The sequence below is a fragment of the Pseudophryne corroboree genome, chromosome 1, assembly GCF_028390025.1.
Source record: "Pseudophryne corroboree isolate aPseCor3 chromosome 1, aPseCor3.hap2, whole genome shotgun sequence".
NCBI lineage: Eukaryota > Metazoa > Chordata > Amphibia > Anura > Myobatrachidae > Pseudophryne > Pseudophryne corroboree.
In genome coordinates this window covers 219,575,045-219,582,707 of record NC_086444.1, presented here as the reverse complement: position 1 = coordinate 219,582,707, position 7,663 = coordinate 219,575,045, and the positions used below count along the sequence as shown (strand labels likewise).

The 7,663-nt window shown below is 45.2% G+C and overlaps 1 pseudogene; it reads right to left on the bottom strand.

The window, feature by feature from the left end:
• Positions 1–1,311: 1,311 nt before the first annotated feature.
• Positions 1,312–1,430, bottom strand: LOC134950311 (5S ribosomal RNA; annotated as a pseudogene).
• Positions 1,431–7,663: the final 6,233 nt, after the last annotated feature.

Here is a 7,663-nt window from a genome sequence, read left to right as displayed (position 1 = left end):
TGCGGGAACTAAAGAGTCAGGTTGCACCACAGAGCATCAGCACAGGAGAACTGGAGCTGCACCGCAGAGAGGAACCACAAGGGAGTCAGGCTATACTGCAGGGAGTGTTCACAGAAGAGTCCTTAGATAAGCCGCACACTGGAATGCTGGAGAGACAATGGAAGCACTGACAACCTTCTGGGTGCTGAGACAGGATATTTATACCTGATGGATAGCAGGGATTGGCTGACAATTAAACTCCGGCAGCCCTGCAGAGAGGTGAGAAGAGCATCATGTGACTAAATAAAAAATGGCTGCACCCAGTGATGGTGATTGAAGGGGAAAGAAGCACTCAGAAACCATGTGTCAAACGGCAATGGTGGCGGAGGTCGCAGCAGCAGAAACTCCACGCACCCAGACGCGCACAGCGGACACAGGGATGACAGCAGCGACCGCGGCACACAGAGGACGCACATCCAGCGGAAGACCACAGGCACGGCAGTGACAGCCGCGATGGGACTGAGAGCTCCACACCACCGTAAGTGTACACACCAAGGGAGCAGCTGAACCAGCACTGCAGGCAATACCCATGAAATATAAGCTACAACATAGCTACAGCCCGGCCCTGGCTCGCTGAGCCAACCTCAGGAGACACCTAACAGGCAGGAAACAGCATGAAAAAACACTGGTTGTTGATCCTGCACAGAACTAGATTCAAAGATACAGGAAATTAAATAAGAGCCAGAAATGGACAATAATCTTAGGAAATCCCAATCTGTCCGTATGGCGGTGCGCCCAGGGTCATAAAAGGCAAACAAAATTGTATATACAAAGAGAAAAAAGGTATGACACTAGTTTGGGCGCACTCTTGTTATTATTTTAGATAATGATCAAATGAGATAAAGGCCTAAAGCTTGATATTGACGTCTAGGGCTAGTACTCTGCTGTCCTTTTAAAGAACCTCAAAACAGGATATATTCTGCATGAATAGCCATATTTATATAATGAAAAAATGTGTCTGGGAGGAACACCAATTTATGTTGCAAAATAATGTGTGAAATGTTCAGATCTTAATTATACCTGGATAATTGCATAATGGAAGGTAGCTACATCGCAAACTGCCTCCGTCTGCCAGAGATCTGTACAAACTTTGTTTGTATTAATGCGGCCCTGATTAGGGTTGGATTAGTGGGTGGGAGAGCCCACACACTGTGAAATGATTTTTAGTAACTTGCCACTGTCTTTGATAGGTAAATCATAGGAAGATTAGGAAAGTAGTTGGAATCAGTAAAGTAGTGATACTGCTGTTGGCGTTAATACCATAGGAGGATCTTTCTACTTCACCGGGTATTCCCTAGTAGTCACCCGTCTAGGTACTGACCCAGCCCACCTCCGTTTAGCTTCCAAGATCGGACGAGATTGGGCGTGAAGGGAGGGGTATGGTCGTAGAGAGAACTTGCCCTACATCGCCAATGAGAGTGCACCGAAACGGAAGGATAGATTCCTTCTCGGGAGAGAATATGATGAGATTATAAGATGATTAAATAAATACCGATAGATAATTAGGTGTGAATCTGCTGTCCACGTTAGACTGGCAAGACGTGTACCCTGGGGGACTGGTCCGCCTGAATCGTGGATGAGAGTTCACGGAAAGAAGGAAAGTGGGAACGTAGTCAGAAATTTACACAGTCATCAAGGACAAATATTTGGAGTTTCTTGATTTCCTTAAGATCACCTGTCTGATTAAATTGAATATATAAATCTTGGTGATAGTGGACAGCGTCCAGTTACCTGGATCGAGACAGCACCCCCCCCCCCTATAGGAGTGGCCCCAGGAAACTTCTTAGGTTTTCGTGGAAATCTGGTATGGAATTTCTGATCCAATTTAGGAGCATGGACATCAGATGCATTTGTCCAGGAACGTTCTTCAGGACCATAGCCCATCCAAACTATCAAATATTGGAGATGACCATATCTAATACGTGAATCCAGGATCTTGGCAACCTTATACTCAACACCACGTTGAGTCTGGACTTTGGGAGCAGAGGGAAGCACTGAATGGAAGCGATTCAGAATCACTGGTTTGAGGAGTGAAATATGGAACGTCCCAGGAACCTTCAGAAACGGAGGTAGCTGAAGCTTGTAATCCACTTGGTTAATAACTTGTTCGATGAGGAAGGGTCCGATAAAGCGGGGGGCGAATTTCATACTCAGAACCCTCAGTCGTAGATTCCTCGTAGACAGCCAAACGCGGTCACCAACTTTAAGGGCAGGAACCGCCCTTCACTTCTTATCCGCAAATTTCTTGTACCTGGAGGATGCTTTCAAAATCGCTGCATGAACATTCTTCCAGTTATTTGAAAGTGGTTGGAACTCAGGAACTTTTAGGTGGAACCCATAATTGGTGAGGAATGGTGTGGAGGAAAATGAAGAATGATACTGATTGTTGTGGCAGAAATCAGCCCATGGGAAAATTTGAACCCAGTCATCCTGAGAAGAGGATACGTAGATACATAGGAAGGCCTCCAAATCTTGATTCACCCTCTCAGTTTGCCCATTGGTTTGAGGGTGATAGGCTGTAGAGAATTTTAGCTTGACTTGAAGCGCCTGACAGAGACTTCGCCAGAACTTGGCCACAAACTGAACACCTCTATCGGAAATTATCTCCACAGGGAGACCGTGTAAACTGAAGATCTCTTGGATAAAGACTTGTGCCAACTTGGAAGCTGACGGAAGACTGGTGAGAGGAATGAAATGAGCCATCTTGGTGAACCGGTCAACTACTACCCAGATGGTGTTGAATTTGTTACACACAGGGAGATCTGTGATGAAATCCATCAAAAGATGGGTCTACGGATGATTAGGAACAGACAAAGGAACCAGTTGCCCAGCGGGTGACTGGCGGGGAACTCTATGTTGGGCACATTTTGGGCAGGAGGCCACAAATTCAGCAATGTCCTTCTTTAGGGTCGGCCGCCACTATGATCTGGAAACAAATTCTAAGGTCCTATGTATGCCAGCGTGTCTCGCAAAGTGAGAGGAATGTGCCCAATGCAAGAGCTTCCTTCTGAGAGACGACTTCACAAAACTTTTCCCTGGCAGGGGCATAGAGTCCATCCTCACTGCGGAGAACGCCACTGGATCAATGATATAACACTTGTCAGTAGACTCAGACTCATTTTCTTGCTTCCAGGAGTGGGAAAGGGCATCAGCCTTGCGATTCTGTGACCCTGGACAAAACTGCAATTTGAAGTAAAATCTGGAAAAGAAAAGTGCCCACCTGGCTTGGCGAGGGTTAAGAGATTGAGCGCCTTTTAAGTACAGGAGATTCTTGTGATACGTCATGATGGTGATGGTATGAGAAGCTCCTTCTAATAAATACCTCCACTCTTCCAAAGCAAGTTTAATTGCCAAAAGTTCTTGATCACCAATGGTGTAGTTACGCTCGGCAGGAGAAAACTTTCGTGAGAAGAAGCCACAAGGATGTAGATGTCCATCGTTAGCTCTTTGAGACAGTACTGCCCCCACTCGAAAGGAAGAGGCGTCCACCTCAAGGATGAAGGGCGAACTGGCATCTGGTTGTTTCAAAACCAGAGCAGAGATGAATCTTTGTTTCAACAAATGAAAGGCTTGGGTAGCTTCTTCTGACCATTTGGAAGGATTAGCACACTTTTTGGTAAGAGCCGTAATAGGTGCTACAATGGTGTAAAAGTCTCGAATAAATTTCTTGTAATAATTGGCAAACCCATGGAATCTCTGGATGCCCTTGAGGGTTACAGGAATCGGCCAATCTCGGATCGTTTGAAGTTTCTCAGGGTCCATCTCCATGCTGGAACCGGATACAGAAAAGGGATGGACTTTACTTCAAAGACGCACTTCTCCAGTTTGCAATATAGATGATTGGTATGGAGACGGGAAAAGACCTCTTTCACCCAGAACCGATGTTTCTCCAGATCATTTGCGAAGATAAGGATATCATCGAGATAAACCACGACATGATGATAAAGAATGTCTCTGAAAATCTTATTCACAAAGTGTTGGAACACCGCAGGAGCATTGCTGAGTCCAAAAGGCATGACAAGGTACTCATAATGTCCGTCACGGGTGTTAAAAGCGGTCTTCCACTCGTCACCCTTTCGGATTCGGATGAGATTATAAGCACCCCCGCAGATCTAACTTGGTGAAGATAGTGGCTCCACTGACGCAGTCACATAACTCAGTGATGAGCGGCAGAGGGTACGAATTTTTTACTGTGATGTCACTCAGACCCCGGTAGTCAATACACGGCCGCAGGCCGCCATCTTTCTTCTTTACGAAGAAGAAGCCTGCAACAGCTGGAGAGGAGGAAGGCCGGATAAACCCTTTAGCCAGATTTTCGTTGATATACTACTCCATAGAGTGGGTCTCAGGCAACGACAATGGATACGTGCGTCCACGAGGAGGAGTTTTCCCTGGAATGAGATCGATAGGGCAATCCCATTCTCTATGGGGAGGAAGAATATCAGCTGAAGACTTGCTGATTACATCGGTGTAATCCTGATATGGAAAAGGTGGAACATCAGGAGATTTGGAGGAGGAGTTGCAAACTGGAAGCACTTTATGTAGACATGTCTTAGGACAGGATGGACCCCATGCCAGGATATGGGTCATCTACCAATCAACTTGAGGATTGTGCAAACGAAGCCATGGGAGGCCTAGAACCACAGTATGAGTGGCCCTTGGGATAACCAGGAAGGAAATTAGCTCTGTATGCAGAACCCCTATCTTCAGACGGATAGGTAGGGTCTTGGAGGTAATCACCGCATCAGGAATCCTACTGCCATCCACGGCAGTTAAAGATATAGGAGATAACAGTTTCTCAGTGGGTAGGGGCCACTGCTTAACAAACCTCTCAGTTATAAAGTTCCCGGCTGCTCCAGAATCCAGCAAGGCAATAAGATTCTTGGTACGCTGAGCCACCTGAAGAGAAACTGAGAGATTGCCAGGGGGAGGGGGTTGAATCAGGTGTGAGTAATCAGGAGGAGGAGGGGCTGATTAAAGCAGCTGGCTGAAAGCCTATATAATCAGTGATCAGACTCATTTGAGCTTGCTCATTGTAAGGGAGCTTGTATTTAAAAGTGTAGCTTGGATTTTTAAGTGTATGTGAGTTGGAATCAGCAGAAGGTGAATTCTGATTATTCTCTGTCTATCCATATAGGGATAGTAATATTGTGGGAGAAAGTTAATCTGAATTTGATTGTTTGTATCTGTACTGTGCGTTTTTTAAAAAAAAAAAGGTGTGAGGAGAAAGCCAGGGGTAGGGGGTTGAATCAGGTGTGAGTAATCAGGAGGAGGAGGGGCTGATTAAAGCAGCTGGCCGAGAGCCTATATAATCAGTGATCAGACTCATTTGAGCTTGCTCATTGTAAGGGAGCTTGTATTTAAAATTGTAGCTTGGATTTTTAAGTGTATTTGAGTTGGAATCAGCAGAAGGTGAGTTAGAATACAGAAAAAGGTGAGTTTTATAATACGCAATAAGGAACACACATATTTGCAATACCATTAAACTTCTGGTGAGGCTGCAAGGGGCTGACCTTGTGAGTGAGTGAGAGGGTCTCTTACTTGGAGTAGCAGAGGGGCTGTGATTGTGCATGTGTGAGGGGCATTTTATTTTTTTAAGCAGGAGCCGGAAGCCGAGTGAAAAGGAGGTGCAGTGAGCTGGAACAACTGCAACTGCTAGGTGGAGTATCAGTGCCGCAGGAGAAGTCCCACTCAGTTTAGTACTGATTACTTACTTATTGTGTATTGATTGTATTGGTTAGTTGGTTTTTATTCTCTTTATTGTACTTTCAAAAGGTAATAGGAAGTTGAGTTCTCAAACAATGGGAGGGGCCGTGATTGAGTCTCACTCAGTGCGTGTCGTGCAAGATGCATGCGCACCTGGAGCAGCCGACCCAGGGCGAATACATATGCACGAGATGTGAGCGAACGGTTGCCCTGGAAGCCCAGGTAACTGATCTAGAGCAGACCGTTACACGACTGAGGGATATTTACAGTCTCGAGCGAAGTTTAGATAGAACGGTGGAGGAGTTACAGCAGGGGTCACTGGTAGATGAGAAAAATCAGGTAGGCAGTTGGGTCACTGTCAGAAGGGAGAAAAAGAGGGGGAGGCACCAGAGCCGGCCATAGGCATAGGCAAACTAGGCAATTGCCTAGGGCATTTGATATGCTTAGGGGCATCAGCAGCTTCTGCTGATTAAAATGATATGCGGCATGCCTATATTCTGTGTGTGTAGCATTTCATATGTAGATACAGCCACAGTCTCACACAGTATATAGGCATGCTGCATATCATTTTAATCGGCAGAAGCTGCTTGTGCATCCTAGCCACATAGCAATGCAAATAAGATGAATTTTCATTAAAAAAAGGTGCCTTACGTTAACATTGAGGCAAGATTTATGAGGACACATCTGTATCCAAGCAGAGGCAGAGGTCACAGTGTTAGTGGCAGTGTGAGTGCTGTGTGCATGTGAGTGGGTTGGTTGTGCAGTAGTGTTCAGAATATGTGTAAGGAGCATTATGTGTGTCATGTAAAAATGCATTAATAATGTGCAACATATGTGTAAGGGGCACTATGTGTGTCATTATGTGTATAAGGGCATTAATAATATGCGGCATATGTGTAACAGGGTACTACTGTATGTGTGTCATTATGTGTATAGGGGCACTAATAATGTGCAGCAAATGTGTAGGGGGCACTATGTGTGCCACTGTGTGTATAAGGGCATTAATAATGTGCAGCATATGTGTAAGGGACATTATATTTAAAAGGGCATTAATAAAGGTTGTCATAATGTGTAAGGCGCATTATGTTTATAAGGACATTAATAATGTGTCTCATATGTGTAAGGGGCATTATTGTGTGGTATTATGTGTATAAATACATTACTAATGTGTGGCATTATGTGTATAAGGTGCTCTACTATGTGCCGTTTCGTATAGAAAGGGCACTACTGTGTCGTCTAATGTGAATAAAGAGCAATAGGGTGTGGTGTAATGTGAGTAAGGATCAATTCAGTATGATGTTATGTTAATAAGGAGCTCTACCATGAGGAGTAAAGTTTATAAGGTAAAGTGATACTACTGTGGGATGTAATGTGAATTATGGACACTATCTCATGATTAAATGTGAATAAAGTTGCAGTACAGTGTGGCGTAATTTGAATTGGATGTACTATTGTGTGGCCATGCCCCTTGCCAGCAAAAACGCACACCTTTTTGTGCTGTGCACCAAATGTGCTATCTGTTCCTATTTAAAATATAGGGGTACAAACACCAAAATAAGGACTGTTATGGGTGAACAGTGATGGTGCTGGGAAAGAGGTGCAAGATCAGAGGCGGTACCAGCGGTGGTGCTAGGGGGCACCAGCTAAAATCTTGCCTAGGGCATCATATTGGTTAGGGCCGGCTCTGGGAGGCACGACATCTTGGATCTATCAAACCCGAACAAATTTGCCCGATTTGCCAAAGATTCGGTGGATGATATCGATGAAATGACGGAGCCGGAGGAGACTGCTCACTCTAGCAACTGGAAGAGTGGTCCCTCTGGCTCAGATGGGATGAAAGCTAGAGAAGCACCCAGGCAGATGGTGGTGGTAGGGGACTCTATCATTAGGAAGGCAGATAGGGCAATCTGCTACCGGG